The sequence below is a fragment of the Mus caroli genome, unplaced genomic scaffold (genome assembly GCF_978045245.1).
Source record: "Mus caroli unplaced genomic scaffold, Mus_caroli_1 scaffold_11, whole genome shotgun sequence".
Classification (NCBI taxonomy): Eukaryota; Metazoa; Chordata; class Mammalia; order Rodentia; family Muridae; genus Mus; species Mus caroli.
In genome coordinates, this window is record NW_028227266.1 from 96,206,139 (window position 1) to 96,228,489 (window position 22,351).

At 43.7% G+C, this 22,351-nt stretch overlaps 1 non-coding gene across 1 annotated transcript; it reads right to left on the reverse strand.

The window, feature by feature from the left end:
- Positions 1-21,994: 21,994 nt before the first annotated feature.
- On the reverse strand, positions 21,995-22,126 carry LOC115032052 (small nucleolar RNA SNORA17). The gene has a single exon (XR_003837699.1). It is a non-coding gene; the product is annotated as a small nucleolar RNA SNORA17 (small nucleolar RNA).
- Between the last annotated feature and the right edge of the window lie 225 nt (positions 22,127-22,351).

Genomic DNA, 22,351 nt, shown 5'->3' on the forward strand with positions numbered 1-22,351 from the left:
GCCTTGCAAACATGAAGGCCTGAACTTGTTCCCCAGAACCCACGTGAAGGTCAACAGAGAGGACCAACTCCACCGATTTTCCTCTGACCTCTACTCATGTGCTATGGTGTGCATTCCTCACTCCCAATAGCAATAAATAAAGTGTAAAAAGACTCTTTCCCAGGGCTTTGAGACACAAGACCCTCAGCAAGTTTTTAACTACTCCCTACCTATGAAGTCAGAGCAAAATTCACAGATGTCCTGTGCTAACAGAGAGCTTATCAGGACAGGGGTTTCAGCCTGCTCACTAATCCACATCTCTCTATCACTTCTGTTCCACAGGCACAGCCATCTTGAACTTGACCCTGCTAAAATGGCCATTTTCCTATACAGTTCATGTGTAGAGAAAGTATCATTGCTCTGTGCTCAGATGGAAGTCAAATGGAACTTCAAATGATGCGCTTACACTGTGACCTTGATTGAAATTCTGTTCCTCTTATAAATTATGGATGCAAGTCAGGTAATGAGCTAACTCAAACAACTCAAGAAGATGAAGGGACTTACATGACTTGGAGAGTGTCTCCTGAGTGCTAAGAGGACACCCATCTTTCCCAGCCTGCACCGCTATGGGAAGACAGGTGGAGCCCAGAACAAGATGCTGATAACATTCTTAGCCAGTCACACATTCACCTCTGAGCGGGATCCCTGCACACTCAGGTCATTGCTTGGTGGGCGACTGCCTTGGCAGATTTGGAAGTTCAGACAGACCTGCCATATGCATTTCAAAATCAACTTCTAGAGCCAAAATTTGTCTCTTAAGCTTTGTATCAGCCATCTATAGCAGCTGAAAAGCATGCCCAGATTTAGCCTGGTTCATTGTTGCGTTAGTGACTGAAATGTGGCTTTATACTTGAAAGGGGTGGGTATGGAATGGCCACATCTTGCTGAGCCTTTCTGATTGGCAGGTGGAAATGTGGAAACATCCACAGGCATGCAATGGGGTGCAGGCAGTGGAGGCAAGCAGGGAAACCTTTCCCACTCCTCTTCCACGGGTGGCATATTTTACAAAAGGTCATGACAGTGAGTACATAATACATTTAGCTGTTGCAACTCTACGTTCATCATTAGCTTTCCTCGGTTGGCCAAGTCAAGTTTGGGGTAGAAATGGTGAGGTTCAAAGCCTTCCTTCCTCCCTCCCTCCCTCCCTTCCTTCCCTTTCCCTTTTTATTGGTTATTTTATTTATTTACATTTCAAATGTCCCCCTTCCCGGTTTCCCTTCTGCAAATTCCCCATCCCATCCTCCTCCCCTTTGCCTCTATGAGGGTGCTCCCCCACTCACCTCCCCGACTCCCACCTCACTGCTCTAGCGTCCCCTTACCCTGGGATATCAAGTTTCTACAGGACCAAGGGCTCCACCTCCCTTTGATGCCAGATAAGAGCATCTTCTACTACATATGTAGCTGGACCATAAGTCCCTCCATGTGTATTTTCAAAGCCTTCTTTCAAAGCTATTGTATTTAGTCCATTTTCTACCCTCTAAAGGGAAAAAACAATTATGCTATTTATTCACCAGCAGTTTTTCCAAGGATTTAACTCAGTATCTCAAATACTGTATTTCATAATCTTTTCTTTTTTGCTCCTTTTCCAAAGAGAAAACTTTCTATGCATTTGCTGAGGATGTTCTTCTTATTTTATTTTATTTTCTTAGATATTTTCTTTATTTACATTTTAAATGCTATCCCAAAAGTTCCCTATACCCTCCCCCTGCCCTGCTCCCCTACCCACCCACTCCCACTTCTTGGTCCTGGCATTCCCCTGTACTGGGGCATATGAAGTTTGCAAGACCTAGGGGCCTCTCTTCCCAATGATATATGCAGCTAGAGACAAGAGCTCTGGGGGTACTGGTTAGTTCATATTGTTGTTCCACCTATAGGGTTGCAGACCCCTTCAGCTCCTTGGGTACTTTCTCTAGCTCCTCCATTGGGGACCCTGTGTGAGGATGTTCTTCTTAAGGATGATAGAAGGTGGCTTTGCATGTGGCTACCTCAGCTGGCATGGCCAGGTTTTTGTCTCCCCAGCTTTTGTTAACTACTGTTCAAGTCAAAATTTTGGGGCTCTGACAGTTGCGGCTGCCAGATTATGTCCACCTTCCTACATCATGTCCACCTTCCTACATCATGTCCACCATCCCACATCATGTCCACCTTCCTACATCATGTCCACCATCCCACATCATGTCCACCATCCCACATCATGTCCACCATTCCACATCATGTCCACCATCCCACATCAAACCTCCATCCCACGTCATGTTCTCCATCCTTTGTCATGTCCACCATTCCATGTCATGTCCACCATCCCATGTCCTGTCCTCCATCCCACATCATGTCCACCATCCCACGTCCTGTCCTCCAGTTCATATCATGTCCTCCATCTCATGTCATGTCCACTATCCCACGTCATTCCTCCATCCCACATCATGTCCTCCATCCCACGTCATGTCCACCCACCCCATGTCATGTCCTCCATCCCTTATCATGTCCTCCATCCTACATCATGTCCTCTATCCCACATCATGTCCTCTATCAGGTTTCATATTCACCATCCCAATGGGTGCTGGTCCAGTTTACACAGCTCTGCTGCTTCTGGCTGCTTAGCCCCATCACAGCCTCTGCCCACTTCCACCTTTATGCTAATGCCAGGCTGTTGGTATGGTTTGGGTCTGATCAAGGACTACCTCAGACCTCAAGCTCTGTTTTTGAGTACCACAGGTTTGGAGCATGCCTTATCTACCTCTCCCCATACCATGTATGGCCCACATCCTTCAGCTATCGATATATCTCTCCTTTTGGCAACTTAAGCTCAGAGCCACCAAGGCACTGTCATCTGCTGAAACAACACATTGTCTCTCAGCCTCCACATGTCCCTTGCCCACCTGAAGGAGCTATTATCGTGTGTAGCTTCTCAGTCGCTGCCAAATGGAGGAGGCTGTTGTGCTAATTGCCTGTAAATGATGAAGCTCACAGCAGATGTTGGCAAAAGTAAACCAACAGTTTACTTAGCTTTAAGGCTGTAAGTACCATGGGGTGTAGGAAGAGTCTTTAGGAGCTAAATCACCAATAGGGAGTGAGGTCTTAGTTATGTTGCTTTAGGGAGACTGCTATAGCCTAGCATATAGTCTTACTGCTATAGTAAGGATGGGCAAAATGTGGCTGGTGGGTTTTATACAGCCTGAAGCTTGGCCCTGTCGACCCAGCCATACTCATTTGTGTGTGTGTGTGTTTTCTATTGCTACTTTCCTGCTAAGCCTGGTATTACCAGCAATCCTGTGACCTATGGCCCAGAATGTTTCCCTCTGGTCCTTTGCAGTGAAATTGATAAACCCTTTTCTCTAGTCTGTCGAGTAAAAGAAATGTAAGACTTCCTGCTAACACTAACCTCTGAGAGGTTAAGTCAGCCTTCTCAGATTCTGTAGCATCACCCCCAGGCCCCGCTCTGTGCAACCTCCTTCCCCGTCCCCCTACGATTATCTGTGTCTGGCTCCTATATCCATGTACCAGGAGTCTGTAACTGCCTTTAGCTTGGACTGTGTTACCAGCCAAGTTTAGGTGTGAATTTTTTCTGAAAGGTATCATGAAGATGAGGTGCTATTGGGATCCATAAAAGCATTTGTGATTTTTGAGGTGAGTGTGTGTGTGTGTGTGTGTGTGTGTGTGTGAAGGTTTTGGGCTTCCCTGATTTTGGGTTTTGCTTTTGTGTCTTCTTGTCAGGCAGAGTAAGGCTAGTGAGAGCTCATCACGGTCTGCCTTACCCAGTTGGACCTGCTCAAATCTCTGGTGGTCTGGAGGCCAGGGAGACCAACAGAGCTGTAGATGCTACAATTGCTCTCCTCCTAAGCCATGCGTAAAAGCCACCACACAGGAAGAGTGAGCAGAGCCTTCCAGGATGGCAGATTAACTGAGGCAGTAGGGTGCAGCAAGCATTGGTTCATTTGCACTGAGTGGCCTCATCAGCGTTCCAGTTAACAGGTCTGCAGTTTCAAAGACGTTCCCAAGAACTCACTTCCCTCTGCGTCTCTCAGGTCATTCTCTATGATAAATTCTGTGGCCCTTAGAGGACTGTGAAGAAAAATTACTTATGGTAAATACATATGCAGCTGTCTTATTAATTGTGAATGGCATTGATGGAGAATTAATTATCTGTGAGGATGACCTGTGTCTGACCTTGCTGTTTATGAGGAAATAGAGCCCCGATACTGTAAAGTTACAAGCTAATTTGCGGTTCTGTTTAATAGCAAATGACTCCTTCTTCCCTGGTTATTATTTTATTGCCTTGTAGATACTTAACTAGGTTTGCATCTGACCCAGAAAGCTCCTGTCCCACCCTGGCTTCTTATTCAAGTATTCTGTTTTTGAAATGCCTTTTGTTAGTCGACATACAGATCCTGCTTCTCACGTACTCGTGAAACAGGCTCTGCCGTCTTGGACTCAGGGAAGCAAGAGTGCCAACCATGTCATTTTCAGCCTCTCCTCACTCAACTGTACTCACAGCTAACAGTGCTTCTCAAAATGGGATGGGAGCAAAGATCAACAAATGTATAACCCAGTACAGGCTGGGGCACACATCAGCAGAATTCTTCACAATGCAGGCATTCTAAGATATTAGAACAGGTAAAAATGATAGATCACATCATATTTAACATGTAGCAGAATGCAAGAGGGCAGATCTATCTTAAGGATGCTCAGGATAGACTGGCATATTCACTGTAAAAATGTCTGAATTGACACAGAAAATTTGAATCAGAAGTGAGAAGTGTGACTTATGGGGCAAATGTGGCCCACACTCACTTTTGGTAAATACAAGTTTATTAAAATGTAACCAGACACATTATTTTATCAACACTCTACAGCAAGTTTTGTGTATCAGTGACAGCCTAATAGTTATTACAGCGGCCACAAAGCCCACAATATGCACTACCTGGCTTTTTCCAAGGAAACAATTTGTGACTTCTCTTCCTGGATGGAGAGTGCAATTCTGGTGATGTTTACCTCCTCTTGAGACATGACACAGTCTATAGGTAACAGAGAGGGCACGGTGGCAAGGATGATGTCTTAGTTTGCTATTGCTGTGATGAGACATCATGACTTAGGCAACTTATAGAAGAAAGAGTTTATTTGGGGTTTATGGATTCAGTAGGTTAGCAACTATGACCATGATGGGGCAGAGCATGGCAGCAGACAGGCAGACAGTTGAGAGCTCACATCCAGATACAGCCGTGAAGAAGTGGAGAGCAAACACTCTGGAAATGACCCAAGTGCTTTGAAACTTCAAAGTTGGCTCTCAGAACCATCTCCCCAGTAAGGTCACACCTCCCATTCCTCCCCACATGTTCCCACCAGCTAGGGACCAGGTATTCAGACAAAAAAGCCCAGGGGGATAGTCTCATTGAAACCACCACCAATGGCTAATCCCCCAAGCCTGGAAGAGCTAGAGCATCCATTAAGATGTGCAGCAAGCTTCAGGGAGATTCCTACAGCAAGCTCTGTGAGGACACCTGCTGGTAGGTCCTCCTTCCCTGTATGTACCTTCTCACTTTCTGCTGGAAAAAAAATCATGAGGGAAAAGTTGTGGAAGCCACCATCCTCTCAAGGGCGTGAAATGTTTACCTCCATCACACACAGTGAGCTGAAAACAAGGGATGTTTACTTGAGGTTGTGAAAAACTCAATTTGCAACAGCGGTGACAGGCACACACAGTGGCAGGCTGCTCTCTCCCCACTGACATTGCCCGGATTAAAAATAGCTGTTCTGTTTGTCCTTCAGCCTGGCATTGAACTGGAGCCTTCCAGCGCCGTTCTCCTCAGCTTCATGCTTAATGAAGCATAATTTGTATTAATAGCAGCTATTAAATCTAGAGTGCTTAATAGGAATTTAGAGTGGAGGCCCTGAGTTACTGAACTCCTCAAACACGGTCCCCAGAGAGCTGAGCTCAGGCTTGAACACTGGCAGCAATGAATCATGGGTCTGGTACAGTGAACCAGCTGTGGTTGGTTAGGAGGAGGAAAAAGAAGAAGAAGAAGAAGAAGAAGAAGAAGAAGAAGAAGAAGAAGAAGAAGAAGAAGAAGAAGAAGAAGAAGAAGGAGGAGGAGGAGGAGGAGGAGGAGGAGGAGGAGGAGGAGGAGGAGGGGGAGGGGGAGGGGGAGGGGGAGGGGGAGAGGGCGGGGGCGGCAGGGGGCAGGGAGTCAGAGCTCAACATGTAAGCATCCTGGAGTTCTCTCTGCTTCCAGGTCACAAGGTGGTCCCTCAGTCAGGTGATGACAGCCTTAAAGAAAAGGTAGAACTGGATGCTGGAGAGGTTTTGGTTGTATATGTCTATGTTCAAATTCAGCTTCTCATCTGTGAGCTGGCTTCAGTCTCCATCCCTGAACTTCTAGTTTCTTGCTCAAAGACTTCTCAGTCTTGGAGCAGCAATGCCCCAGAAGAATGAAGACTGGATGGGGCCTCCCCCAGCTCTGTTTGCCTTTTCTTGAGACCCAGTTGTATTTCCCATGGACCATGAAGGATTTCACCAAGAAATTATTTGAATCAAGAAAAACAAAACAAAACAAAACAAAAAAACAAAACAACAACAACAAAAACAAAAACAAACTTTCTTTTACTCCTAATTAAACTCTGCTTCCTCAACCTGTCCATGTCCCTGCCTCCCAACCATTAGTACACATTGTGTTTGCTTGTTGATGTCTGACAAATTCCCTCATTCAAATCTCAGGTAACAAAACATGCTCACCTGCGCAAGAGTTCTTTGAAGAAAGTGGGAGAAATGTGTCCCATTGTTTGTCAGGAGTTTTGGTCCCCAAGTAACTAAGTCATCAATCCTGGTTGTCATGATCACTAACATTTCATAATTAAGAGAGCAGTGTCCAACACAAGTTCTTCCTGCCTGTCTTTCTGAACATTACCGGCTGTTCCGCTTTGAGCGAAGCATGTAGTCCATCTGGGCCTCAGTATGTATTTCTGTAAAATAGGGTCACTCTTGAAGGACTCTGATAGGTTGTTGAGATGGTAACCATGAAATAAGTCCCGCAGGTCCTATGCCCTAGCTGCTCATCAGAGCAAGAAACCTGCAGAGGTGCTTCAGCCTCTACCCCACCACATATCCCCCGAAATGCACACTGGCCAACGACATCCTTTACTGCACTGAGCTGTGGGTCTGATCCATACAGTGCAGGTCTGCTTCTAGACATGGCTGCTCAGAACTTGGGTAGGGACAGACTGCTGCAGAATTGAAGTTTCAGAGCGGTCACGGAGTTGGGCAGGGTGCCGTTGGAAGGCAGCTTTTGAGACAAGTTCAGCTTTTGTGCCAAGGAGAAAAACTGCTTTACAGTTACAAAAGCTCTGAAGCAGGATAATTAAGATCATATTGAAGCAATGTGGCCCATCCCTGTTAGGAAGTATTACCTGTCCCAGGACCCCAGAGGGGAACAGGCAGCATGGGATTCCTGTTCCACTGACTGGTTGTTTCTGTAATCTGGCTAAACTGTCCCTTCCAATCACAGAGCTGACATCCTCACTTTAAAACTTATAAATTACTTATTGTATTTTTTCCATTTAATAATTTCAGATCACAGCTGACCATGGGTAAGTAACACTGTGGAGATTCTGTAGTTAAGGGAAGGACGTTCCTTTTTATAAGTTAAATTATACTCATAGGTATATGAACATAAACATATATATTACATTTTATTGATCATGCCTTATTTATTTATTTATTTATTTATTTATTTATTTATGTCTTACATTGCATTAATATGCATGTGTGTCAGTGTGAGTACATGCACATATGAGTGTTGATTTTACTGCAGACTCCAGAAGACAGCTTTGGACTCCCTACAACTAGAGATACAGGAGGTTTGAGCCACCTGATGTGGGTGCTGGGAACAGAATTCAGGATTCTCTGCAAGGAGACGCTGTTAACTGCTGAGCCATCTCCCCAGCCCTGATCCCATGATTTTTTTCTTTTTGGTTGTTCTGTGCCTCGTTTCTTTGGTTATACGGATCTTTCTAGTTTGTTGAAATGTCATTTGTCTATAGTGCTCTTGGTTAATCCAGAATATCATTGTCCCAAGGTTGGAATATTTCCTTCTAGTAGTTTCACGTCTGGAATTTATGTTTTGATCCTTTGTGAGTTGATTTTTGACAAAGGCAAAAGACAAGGGTTCAGTCCTAGTCATCACCATGGAGACAATGTTTTCTAAGCACCCTTCATTTGGGAATCCTTTCTCCCAAGCATATTTGGATCTCCTTGAGGCATTCTCTCTGCTGGGCTGGTTACACTGAAAGTATTAGTAGCTTCTTATCAAATGACTCAATCCTTGTCTCTGTTGGTATTTGCTCAAAGGAGTTAATAACGGTCCCCACAAAACTTACACATAGATGCCAGGGACAGTTTTATTCATAATTAATCGGGGTAAAAAGCAACCAACATGCTTCTTCCCAGTAAGCTACTGGGTAAACTGTGACACACCAAGACTGTGTCTTGTTATCTACTGTTGAAGGGAAATGAGATAGAAAACCATGACAAACCACAGAAAAAACTTAAGTGCACATGGGGACGAGAAGTTGTCCATCAGCAAGGTCTCGATCCATTTGGTTCCCGCTGTGAGACTTTATAGAAAAGGTAAAACCATGGCAAACATACAGATGATCTGCTCTTGCCAAGGGTTTATCAAGAGGAGAAAGGTAAACTGAGAGAATAGAGAATTTTTAGTGTGGTGAAAATACCTCACATGATTCTGTAATGATGAATGCACATAACTACACATTTGTTCAAATCCATAGGATGTAAAACACTAACAGTCATGGAACCAACATAATCAACCTAGAGCCATTCGATGATTGGATAAAGTAAGTATAGTACATGTATACAAAGGTATATTATTCAGCCACAAAGAAAAGTGAAACCCTGCTATTTGCAGCAAAGTAGATATAACTGGAAACCATGGTGCTAAGTGAAATAGGCCAAGCACGTAAAGACAAGACTCACTGTGTGCCCTACTCATAGAAACTAATCTGAAATAAAGTAGGAATGAATGAATGAATGAGTGAATGAATAAATAGAGTAGGTTGAGAAGGGTGTTTAGGTGTTATAGATAAAGGGAGCTTAGATTTGATCAGTGTATGCCAGTGTATGGAATGTAGTTCACTAAACTATGTTAATATAAGCAATTAAGACTTAGTGAAAATATGAACCCTAAGGTAAACCAGAGATGCTAAATGATGACATGGGGTCAACATAGGCTCATAAATTGTAAACATGTTCCACTATACTGAGGAATACTGAAATTTGTAACTTCTAAATTTGTTGTGAACCTAAAGCTTCTTAACAAAAGAAAGAAAGAAAGAAACAAACAACAACAACAAACCCAAGCTCTAAAACTAAAACAAAATAAGCAGGAACAGTGAAAAATGGAAACCCAAGTTCCCAAGACACCTTATTGCGGATTTCAGGTTGATTTTCACGTCTGGTGGCTGAGTTGGCAGATCTCTGAGGCAGATCTCTCAGTGTGAGGGGGCACAGCCTCTGGAACTTGATTTTCTGTCTAAGGCCGCAAATGTACTTAACCGCGGAGGCTTCTCTCCAGAACCTGTCTGGTTTCTTTTATTATTTCTTTATTTTAAGGACTTGATTAGTTCTTCAAGAATTTCACACAATGTGTGGTGGTTTGTTGATGCTCATCCCCCAACTGGTTCCCCAATTCTTTCCAGATTCACCTCCTCTTTTCTTACCTACCAAGTCTGACTCAGTTTCATGTATGAGTACTGTATTGATATCATTTACACTTCCCCTCCCTTCCAGCACCCCTATTCTCCCAAACATCTCTTGATTTCATGATCTCTTCTGTAATTATTGTTACACACACACACACACACACACACACACACACACACACACATTGGGGAAGTGGAGAGAGAGAGAGATTGATGCATTTAGTATTGTTTGTATGCACATGTGTTTGTTGCTAATCACTGGGATTGGATAACACATCAGACGACTTGTCTCCAGAGAAAATGGACTGTTCCACTCCCAGCAGCCTTTGCTTGCAGCTCTTCACTTAGGGGCGGAGCTTGTGAAAATTTCCCCATCAATCTTGGGATAACAAATGGTGCAGTCATTATGCAAGTTTTATATAGACAACCATATGATTGAGGTTTCATGGTTTATTGTTTTGTCACATCTAGAAGACACTGTCTCAAGATGACATTCTGGTCCTCTGGCTCTTTTGATCTTTCTGTTTCCTCTTCTACACTGTTCCTAAGTCTTAGATGTGGGAGTTGTGCTTTAGTTGTGCTACCAGTTGGGGTAGGTATGGTTATTTTTTTCTTTGCATTTTGACCAGTTTGTGGATCTTTGAAATAGTCTCCATTTGCTCCAAAAATAATCTTCTTTGATGAGGTGGGAGATTTTAATTTCTCTGTAGATATAAGTATTTAGAATACAGTTGGAAACTATATTGATTTGGAGAAATATCAGTAGTAGGCTCTCCTCTAGAATCTATGACCTTTCCAGACACAGGCAGCTGGGTAGGTTTACAGTACCAAACATAATCTATCTTCCAGTCAGACAGGATATAAGAGCTACTATTGTACCATTGGGGATATCTTCCCAGGCTGGTCATTATTGTGGTTCACAGGTTTTTACAACTGAGTAAGGCTTCCTCAGATATTTTGGTCCAGGGATGTAAAAGGAGCTAATAATATATTTGGGAGGGAAATTATATCAGACATTTTGACTCATAAGGATAGTGAAGCATGCTTCTCTTCATTTGAATCTCTGTCTGCAGTGTTGGTGCAGTTTGTACCCGTAGCATAAAAATTATGATGTAATTTATTTTGTCACATTCTTGTACAATTAAAAAATGCTTGCCAACTCTATCACTGCATAACCCACATAATTAAAACAACCCACAAGAAGAGAGGCATTTCTATGTAGGTGTGGCTGGGCTCTGCAAGCTTAGCTTTTGCTTTCATTCCCAGCAATTCTAGGAATATGGCACAGACTAACTTCTGCTCCGTGTTCTCAGTCTGGTCTCCCCTGCCTCCAGGTACTGCAGGACACCCTTTCTGCCGAGCCTTCTCAGGCCTTTCACTTTCTGCAAGCATCTAGGAGTCAGACGGGAACATGTTGAGTGTCTTCCACAGCAATACCGTTCACGCCCACCACTGAGCCCACACGAAAGCTGCTGCAGAACTGCTCCAGTGCTATGTGCATAGAGGGAAATGATACAGAGAGAACTCACATGGGAAAAGATGGCTGTATGGAGCAGTCATGATTAAACAATGGGGACGCTGAGTTCTTGAAGGATGCTGAGTAAGTACATGGTTGAAGTCCTCAACAGGGCCTTGGAAAAGTCTGGGGAATGGAGAAAGTCCCAGCATCCTTAGCTTCATGGAGAATACACTTTGTGCTTGCCAGTACAGGGGTGAGGGAGGACAGATAGAGGGACAATGACAGAAGGATGACAATGGTCACTCTTATTAGATGGGAACCCTGTGATTTACGCCCCCCATGTCCTGTGATGTTTAACCTCGTCAGTGTTTCAGCCCTGTGCACACTATGCACCTTACAAGTTTGTGGGGGAAATTCTTTATCTAAGAGAAATACGTAAACCAGCTCATTATTCTCTTTAAACTGTAGGCCTTAATCCTTAAACTTAGTTAATAATTTTATCCCGAGACTAATGTAAAGACACAAAGCCACATGTGTGGCCTTTGTTAAGGTAGCTCAGGGCAAGTCTTTCTCTAACTCCAGCTCTGTAACCTGCCTTCATAAACACTAACTTTGATTGATACCCATTCATCCAGAAATTCTTTTCTGCAATGTAAGTCAGGTTTCTTGGACAGAGTGCTGGAAAAAGATTTCAGTTCTCTCTCTCTCTCTCTCTCCTTCCTTTTTCCCTCCCTTCTTCCCCTTCTCCCTTCTCCCTCTTCCTTGCTCTCTCCCCCTTCCTTCCTTCCTTCCTTCCTTCCTTCCTTCCTTCCTTCCTTCCTTCCTTCCTTCCTTCCTTCCTTCCTCCCTCCCTCCCTCCCTCCCCTTCTCTCTTTCTCTTTCTCTTTCTTTCTCCCTCCCTCCCCTTCCCTCCTCTCTCTTTTCTCTTTTCCTCTCCCGCTCCCTCCCTCCCTCTATCCTTCTCCCCCTTCTCTCTCTCTCTCTCTCTCTCTCTCCTGAATATGAACATTCTTTTATATATTTTATAGCAGGATATGATCAGAGGGTTTTCAAGGAATGCTTCCCAGTTGACATGGCCCAAATGGTCCAAACATGCTTTAAGTTTTATAGTTGAAGACAATTTTTCATGTCGGCATGTGGTTATTGTACTGATAATTTAGAAGGAAAAATTACTTCTATTTCCTTTCATTTCCCCCCTCTGAGTGACCTAAAGAAATGCAAAAGCACAGGGCTGAGTACTGGATGCATGCAGGCATTCTATGCAACAGAAATAGAACACATTTAAATATAAACTCCAGATTTTACTGGTGTCTTCTGATGACTGTGTCTCTATGACCTATAACTGAGAACTAGCTTTAGAATACACACGTGTGTTTACAACGTCAACTTTTATTTTAGTTAGTTTATGTTGAACTATTTATATAAAGTCATACAATCATTATCTTTATTAATTAGCCAGACCACAATTGCATAACTCAACACAAGAAAAGTTTCTCATCACTGTTCGCATTTCCTGTTGGTTGCTGCCAAGGTACGGGTTTACTTAGGGCTGGCTCCTGCTGCCCTTCATCTACCTTCTTGAATCTTTGTCATCCAAAGACTTGCTTTGGCTTCCCTTTCCAGGAAAAAGAGTGGGGTTGATTCTGTCACATCCTGGCTCTGAAGTCCTAAAATGCTTTGTCTCAGAAGAAACACATTGACACTATTTGTAGGAGGAGTGAGTTAATACATTCTGACTAGCGGTCTGCAATGGCCCACGCATGCTCAGTGAACAACAAGCGCTTCTGTATTTACTAACCCTGAAACCTGTCTGACACCCATTGACGACAGAGCATTTGTTCAGGGTACCAGTGAGCTGGTGCCAACTATGCAGGACAAGCAGTTACGGAGGCTATAAAGGCACTCCCTATATTCACAATAAATGAGCCTGCTTCTGCTTCTCACCTGGCTCCCTGAGTCTGTGTCCTTGATTCTACACCTTCTTATCTCCTACCCCAAAGACCATGGGGCGGGAATTGGGTGGGGCAGGGGGAGGGATGAGGGCTGGGACAACAACTATTTTGATCCACATCCTTGAACCAGGGCTAGCAATGCAGCCACATCTAACTGCATGGGATTTGCAGGTCTGTATATGGCAAACACCACATGCCTCAGTCACACCTCATATTTTATGAATCCAGATTCCTAAAAGCTAATTGATAAGAAGCCTAACAATTCATATTAACAAGCACTACTAAAATAGTTTCCTTACGATTGAACAGCCGGGCGGTGGTGGCGCACGCCTATAATCCCAGCACTTGGGAGGCAGAGACAGGCGGATTTCTGAGTTCGAGGCCAGGTTGGTCTACAAAGTGAGTTCCAGGACAGCCAGGGCTACACAGAGAAACCCTGTCTTGAAAAACCAAACCAAACCAAACCAAACAAAACAAAAAACCCCCAAAACCAAAAGATTGTCTGAACAAAGTGGAATGGAGTTGCACCCATATGATTTTCCAATGTCTGGTTTTATCAGAAGCAATTTATTTTTTGAACTAGTTATTTGAGATGTTATGTATTTCCCAATATCAGTGTAATTAAGAATAACTAGACCATTTCTATTGTTGTTTTTATATGAGAATAAGAAAAACCATGGCCATAAAGAGCTACTTAACATTTTCTATAAATACCCATCTTGGAATAATTAAAATATGCCATAATACACTGCTAGCCTTTCTTTCTATGCTATCTGTACACAAAGAGAAAGCATGGTCACCCATAAAGGACTGAATATCAGCAAAAATTATCATTTTTCTCATTAAATTTTATAATGAAATTATTAGACTATAAATTGTTAAATTTCCTACTTTTGCTATATGATACACTTTTTATTTCTTTTGAATTAAAAGCATTCAATAAAAACTTTCATAATTTGGAATTACTGATTTGGAGAAAATAAAGCTCATATATATGAGATTTTTTCCCTTGGGATAGGGATAGTTTTGCTCTCTCTCTCTCTCTCTCTCTCTCTCTCTCTCTCTCTCTCTCTCTTTCTCTCTCTCTCTCTCTCTCCCTCTATTTCCCCCCCCCTCCAGGTCACATTTCCCAGGATGGATAGAAAGTAATACGTTTTCTCCAACTTGAAAAGATTTTCTTATTCATGGAAGAAGTTTTAATATTGTTATAATTTTCTTAGGTTCAAATTATTTCACCTTATTATAATTTTAAAGTGTTGCCAGTTTTTGTAGCACATCAGTTACTCCCTTACAAAAAGATTATGTTTAAAAATAAGATGAATGATTAAAGCAGCACGTAGTTTCTTGGGGCTGAAAAGATGCTGGCATTGATAAGAATCATCACTTATGCTTTTTTTTTTTTTTTTTTAAGAAACATATGTTGTGTCACTGGTCATGGTCCAAGCGGATTTTAAAAAGACATTTTTGAGAAACATTTGTTTAAAGTAGGGTTTGATGTTTAGTTATATATTTTACATTGGAATTTCAGGAGAAACTTAACCTATAATCTATTTCTCTCTCCATCTATAATCTCTGAGCATCATTTTAAAACTAAATATGTAGTTGTCCTGTAGGATGTTTATGCACTGTAGAACAGCACTGAGTTTGCAGGATTATTAAAGTATGAGAAAAATCTAAGTCGTTATAGAAAAATAAATGTCCCAAAACACATCTGTCTGCCACTGACAACCAATACCTGCTGAGCAGCAGGAGGGAGGCGGTGGGAGTAAGGACAGGCAAAGGAGACCCAGAAAGCAGCCCGATACCAGTTCACACCTGTCTGGTTTGTTACCCTCAATACAGGCTGACTTTGTGCTTCAGGAATGTCGTCTTTGTGGCTCCAAAGTGAATGACAGTCTTAAAACTTCATCCATGCCCTCTCACGGGAACGGAGAAGAAAGAGATGACAAAATCTACCTTTTAATCAAAGCTTTGCTCCCTAACTCAGGAATGTCTTTCCCCACAGGCTTCCTCTTACTGGACAAAGCTGAGTTGAGCAGGCAGCAGCATAGGTAGCTGTGAGAATAGAAAGTAGAGTGTATGGTGATCAGGTAGTTAGCAGAATAAACCTTCTTATATAGTTAAAAACATACACAGATACACAAGTACATAAGGAATATTTAAAATGAGTTGACGTCGGTCTCAGGACATGGAGAAATCAAATTTGCACTTACCATGAAGATCTCCCCATGCTGGCTTGCTTATATAGAATCAGAAACTGCTGGTAGGCTGCATGGGGTGGGGAGAGGTCGCCATTTTACCTCGCTATTAACTCTGGGAGCTACAATACTGACCATTATGATAAGAGAGCCCATGGATGCAATAGTGGCATGGATGTTGTGGGGGTAACCAACAGCTTTTTAAAATTATATTCAAAGCCCACTCCACACTTGCCTGGTACTGTTAACCTGGCCAAGAACCCATGTTTGAAGCTTATAATCCCCAGGGTTGAACCTACTACTATATATTGCTAAACTGTCATAGTATCTAATTGCCTTTTAAGTTTGTGTCTCTATACCTGTAGATAAATAGTGCTGTCAGATCTCATCAGATAAATTTCTTTGTAGTAGACAGTGATTAAGGCAGACACTCACAACTTGCATAGTGCAAGGAATAAATGCCAGTGGAGTGATCAGCCATGTATAGGATATCTCTAGCATCCTCCATGACCAAGGCTCGGGGTGGTGATGGAAGAGGAAGAAAAAAGATTGTTGAGCTAGAGGCTGGTGGATGAGTGTGTGTGTGTGTGTGTGTGTGTGTGTGTGTGTGTGTGTGTGTAAGACATGACAAGTCTCTGTACTGGTGAACTCACAGCAGTTGTGGTCGACTGTACAGGGAGCTCTAGCCAGTCAATATTCCAGAGTAGAACAGGAAAGGGTCATGAGCCCTGATCCCTAACTGAGGACCTACGCATAACTGATGATTTCTGGGGAAGGTAGAGTCAATTTTTGAAAGAATATGGTCCCTGGTAGGTCAATTATGTCCCATTTGGCCCTACACCCAGGAGTGTATTAGCAACACAAACTGGACTTTGTGTTTTGTTTTAAAAAATAAAATCTACATGAAGCTGGGGTTGGGTCTGGGGAGGTAGAGGTAAATGTTCTGGGAAGGGGTGGGTGAATGTGACCAAACATATTGTCTGAAATTCTGAAAAAGTTACTAAAATATTCCATTCAAATATTAAAGTGATTTTATTCCATTCGAATGTTAAAGTGATTTCTAGCTGATCTCCTGTTCTGTTTTTTTTTTCCTATAAAGAGAATATGCTGGACTCTTCTCAGGCTCAGTTTGATCATCTTCCATAGGTGACACATGATTCTATTTTTCATAAAATGAGAAGGACTCTTAGGTAATTTGATGGGAAAATAGGCAGATGCAAACAGACCAATGCAAGGAATTGTGTGCCTGTTACCCAGACTATAAATTGTTGTTTCTCTCTGTTTAGTGTGAAGACCATGCCTTGATTCTTTTGGGTCTTGCTTGTGTGAAATGCACAGCCAGGTGGCTCTCCTACAAGAGCCTCCATCTCTTGCTCATAATAGTTCCCAGGCCACATGCTACATGGTTCACAGGAAGCTTCCGAAGGCAGATCTGGGAGCTTTCAGGATGAAAGTTTGTGCTCTGGCAGCTCCAACAAACTGAGCAAGGTCACTGGTCCCCAGCATGCTAATTAAAAGGACAACATTGGAAGGGGTGGATGGAGGTTTCTTGAATGTGGCAACATTTGGAAGAGGAACAAACAATGGGCCCCAGTGACCACTGTGTCTTTGGGTACTGACATGGGGTTTAAATAGAGGGCAAAGGTATGTGTATAACTTAGTGGTCCTGACCAGTGTATGCCCCTCCCCCACTACGTAAACATCAGCATCTCAGGTCTCTTTTGTCCAAGATTCCTTTGGCTTCAAAACCAAGGTTTTGGTTTCATTGGCTGTCAAGTCATATGAAATCTCTTCCAGAAAGATACATTTACCCCCTCATTCGCTTGAGGGCTTCTTCCTTTTCTTTCACCACAGTGTGACATTCCCAGGGAACTTTTAAGTCTTTGGGGTTCATTGTATTAACAACCTGATAAGTCAAGTGTCTCCTAGACTATTTCCTTTCCTGCCAGCCCAGTTTCAAGAATGATTGGCCTCTTTCCCATCGACTTTCCACAGCTTAGATCCCTTGTGTGCCATGTAAATGGAAGCCTCCTTAGTGACAAAAACTTACAAGACAGAGGAGGGAAGGAGTTTTGGTGAAAATCCAGCCTTCGCTGCCACCCAGCTGACTTAAGTCTCTAACAGAGACCAGCTTCTTCTGTTACTAGCAAATGCTGCTTGTGTTTGACATTTAGAGGCATGGAGCCACATCTCTCCATAGTTTTGCTAAAGAAATATCACAATTATACAAGTTCCAGACTACTTCTGTTAAAAGCACAGCAGTCATAAAAACAGAAATGCAAACTATTGTACCCGCTCTAATGAGACATGCGGGGCAGACTGAAGGATACTGTGTCTCAGGAATAGTCAGTCTGAAAGCTGAATGCTATGCTGGAAACAGAGGCTCATGGGCTGAGTGAGGCTCCAGATCATTCTAGAAGCAAGTGGATTGCAGCGCTTGCTTTCTTACTTTGTGTTAAAAATGTTGGCATAAAGATTGTGGAAACCCTTGCTGTCTCTGAATACAGCTCTGTGTCCCGAAATACCTGCCATTTATTTCATCAACTAAAATTTGTACCAATTTCCATCTCAGTTGCAACAGGATTTATTGGCTGAGGCTCTTGATTCATGTTGCATTGTCATAAATGGTCTCTCTGAAAGGACCCATTCTTACTTGCCTGGTCTCCCTTGCCTAGTCATTTCTTTGGTGTATTGATAGTCTTTTATACGTATACATTTTTAGAACATGTATAGTTTCATGTGTACTTATTAACTTATAGTAACATTAGTTGGTTAGAAATCCTTCTATCACTCAATTTTTTTCTTTCTTTGTAAATATGCTTACATGATATCCCCATGTTGCTGTGTCTTATGTTGGGCTTTCCTTGAACAGACTCTGATGTAGAGATAGGCATGGAGTCAGCTTATCGGCAATTTCCTCAGAATTGAACATTGGGAAGAACAGAGGGAATCAGGTCAAATACAGAGAAGCCAGCTGGACATTCTTAGAAGCTGGAAAAATGAGTACCCGTGTCTTGAAAGAAGAGACAGCAGGACATGGAGAGCTGCCAGTTTGTCAGTCTAGCACCTTCTCACTCAACTCCACTGCACAGCCCACTCTATGTACTTACTACCTATCTGCCCAGACTCCTTGACATAGCATTTCATGTTATGTCATTCATTCATGAACACTTGAAAGTTTCTCTAGAGATTGTCAAGAAGGAATTCCTGGATTTCTGGAGCCATTGTCTCATCAGAAGTGCATGAGGGTCTCTGGGCCTTGCCAACATTATCTCTACTCTCTCTCTCTCTGGGTTGTCCAATCTGATGGACCTGTGATGCTAAATTTTCATTTGTAAAATTATCAATGGCTTTTGGAATATTTCTATATGCTTTTTAGTCTCTCAAGTTCCTTCTGTGAGTAATCTATTCATTTTCTTTGTCAAATGTTCTTTTGAGTTCTGAAGCATCATTGTGGTCTCCTTTTAGCTGGTGAACAATCTCTCATAGATTTTGATAATGAAATCTAAAGAATTTAAGCAACGCTTTCAGGTGTGTGGGTTCCTGTTTAGAACATGTAGGTTTTAATTAGTCATTCTTGCTGTCTGTCTACCTCTCTGCTTCTGTCTTGCTCTCACACATGCATAGCTGTTTGTGATAATTTTGAATAATCACTTCAGGTACATAATGATCATGTAGCTTTTAACTGTGGATTTTGAGAGTGGTTATTTTTTTAAAAAATTTTTTTCTCTTTCTGTCTGTCTTTCTCTCCTGCCGCCTCCTCCTCCTCCTCCTTCTTCTTCTACTTCTTCAATCTTATCTTTCTGTTTGTCTTCCTCTCCTGCCCCTTCCTCCTCCTCCTCCTCTCCCTCCTCTTCCTCCTCCTTCTCCTCCTCCTCCTTCTTCCTCTCTCTCTCTCTGTCTCTTTCTCACTCTGCATACTACCATTCTTTTTTTTTTTAAGATTTATTTATTTATTTATTATATGTGTGTATGCTGTAGCTGTCTTCAGACATTCCAGAAGAGGGCATCAGACTTTTGTTACGGATGGTTGTGAGCCACCATGTGGTTGCTGGGATTTGAACTCAGGACCTTTGTAAGAGCAGTCGGTGCTCTTAACCGCTGAGCCATCTCACCAGCCCCACTATCATTCTTAAACTGAAGAAGCCTCAGAATGTTTTGTGTCATTTCTCGGTTGCAACTTCTGTTTTACAGTCAATTGAATTATTTTTTTCAAACTTTTATTGGTTCTTTATTAATTTCACATCATGCACCCCAATCCCATTCATCTCCCACTCTTGTAACTTCCAATTAACAAAGAAAAAAATCTTGTTGTAGAAGCTATAGTGTCATAGTGTGTCCCACAGTATGCTCTTTTGCCCAAATTTCTTTGCTTGCAGATATTTCAATGACTTGTTGTTCTGGTATGAGGCCTCTGGCTTCTGCTACTCTTGATACTAGAACCTCAGTGGGATTGAATAGCCTGTTGTTGCCCTGTGTCGTGGAGATCCTATAGTTTTGGATCTATAGTGTGGGCCCCTTCTCTAGCAGTTCATGAATGGGGTAAATGTTGGGGTGGGTCAATTCAAAGCCCTGGATCAGGGCCTGAGAGGCATCTAAGCTGCTCAACCCACTGGCTCTCCTACTTCCATGTCCTCAGGGCTGGCTAACCAGCAACCCCTGCTCTACCAAGGTCAGCTCTACCCAGCTGCCCACATGAGGTGCAGGACCAGCTCTTCTGAGAGCTGCAGCCCAAGGGGGACAAGTTCTCCCACTTTCATAATCTCAGGACTAGCTCTCCTCCCTGCCATAGATGGCAAGAGATGAGGGAGTCCATGCTACCACATAGAAGACAGGAAAAGAGAGGCTGACTGTCTCACACTCACACCCTCAGGGCCAGCTCACCTGTATTCTGCCATCATGATCAGTTGTACCGTCCTGCAGTAGGTGAGGAGCAAGACAAGCTCTCCTGTTCTCATGACTCCATTGGCCAACTGTCCTGCCCAACACCATGGTGAGGGCAAAAAGGAGGGGATCTCCCTCATTCATGCCACTGCATTGCAGGCAAGTTGAGGGGCCAGCGGTTTCATGCTCACACCTTTGAGAATGGTTTGTCCATGCTCCCCTCACCCCCTCCCTGCCAGGATCAGCTCTTCTGTGATGCCCAGTTGAGGTGCAGGGCCTGCTCTCCTGAGTGCTGCAGCAGGTGAGGGGCAGGGCCAACTCTCCTGCTCTCATGACCCCAGGGTCAGCTCTCCAGCCTATTGCATGTAGTGATAGGGGAGGGGAGAGGAGAAAGGGGCATCTCTCCCTTGTCCATGACATAACATTAAGACAAGTGGTAGGGCCAGGTCTCCCAAGCTTCTATCCTGGGGAGGGGCCGCACCCACAACTCCTGAAATGTGCCCTGAGTACTGCAGCTGGCTAGGGCTCAGGGTCATCTCTCCTGCTCTTATGCCTCCAGAGCTAGCTCTCCTATGATCCCCAGTTGAGGAGTGGGTCAAGTTATGTCTGCACCACCTTCAGACATTAGTACGTCCTCGAAGGGTGGGTGGGGGGCACCAGAAACATCTGTCTAGCCTTTAGTGATAACAGACCCCTACCACTGCAGGCCTAGGGACCTAAATATGAGCCCTGGTGGTAGCATAGACCAGGCTCCCACCTGTTGTGATCATAAAAAGAGAAAGAGCTATAAGAATATGCTCTGGTGGGGTGTGGGGGAAAGGGGTACCTCAGTGGGTCCATGCCAAAGCATCCATTTCCCCTTAGAGACCAGACACACACCAGTATAGTGTAGAATAGAGTTTATTTAGGGCATGGAGAGGGGAGTTGAGACGGTAGTAGAGGCAAAGAAAGGCAGAGAGAAGGAGAGAGTAGATAAGTGGAGGCTGACCATGACCACATGGAGAGAGGGGGGAAGAGAATGGGGAGAGAGGGGGAGCAAGGGGGCAAGAGGCAAGAGAGAGGCAAGAGCATAAGAGAGAGAGAGAGAGAGAGAGAGAGAGAGAGAGAGAGAGAGAGAGAGAGAGAGAGGGCAAGCAGTCTCTTTCATAGGGCCAGGCCTACCTGGCTATTGCCAGGTAACCATGGGGAGGCCGATACCTGACTGTTGCCAGGTATCTGTGGGGGTGGAGTCCAGACAGAATGCCAACACCATCATGGTCCCATGTGGCATCACTAGCTACTCAAACTAGGTTGTTCCTTACTACCCTCGAGTCTCCAGTTCTGCCTCTCTTTATTATGCCCACAACCTACTCTCTTCCATTTCTCCACCAATTACTTGCTCCTCTGAGGGGCTGTCGGGTTCTCTGGGTGTCTGGGGTTGTCTCAGGCATGGTTTCAGGAGTTCTACGCCCTGCTTGTGCATGATGGAGTAAGGCAGGGGTCATCTCAGACATGGTCTGCCCATACCCTCCAGGCCTGCATGGTACCTGACTGGTGTTTGTCTCTGACTTGTTCCTTGCCTGGCCTGGCTGCCCAAGTGGCCCTATGCAAGAATTGTCTGTCTCAGGCTCACCCCTGCCCCCCAGTGGCCCTCAGTGCCAGGCAGTGGGCACAAGGAAAGGGGTTTCTTCTAGTCTCCCGCTTGCTCCCCATATTGGGAGCCACAGGACCCTGCCCGAGCTGGACTGGTGCTCCTCTCAAGCTTGCTTTATTTTCAGGGGATGTTAGGCATCATTCCGATGTTGACAGGTCAGAACGCTGAGTGTAGGCATAGCCTCTCTCCTCTCTGCCACTTACTGCTGCACATGTGACACAGCAGCCACACCTGCAACGCTTCTATGGGCAGGCAGGTAGTCAGTTGAATCTATAAAGGACCTAAAGAGGGCCAGGGAGCTGGCTTTGCTGCATCCTTGTCTCTTTCCACTCAACTGTACTCCCCCATTTTCTCCCCCTTTCCTTGGTCCCCAAGTCTTATCTCGCTGCTGTATTAGTCAAAATAAGACTTATGCATCAGTCAAAATAAGACTTAACAGATTTGAACAACTTTATGGTTGGTCTGAAGTTCTTGAATT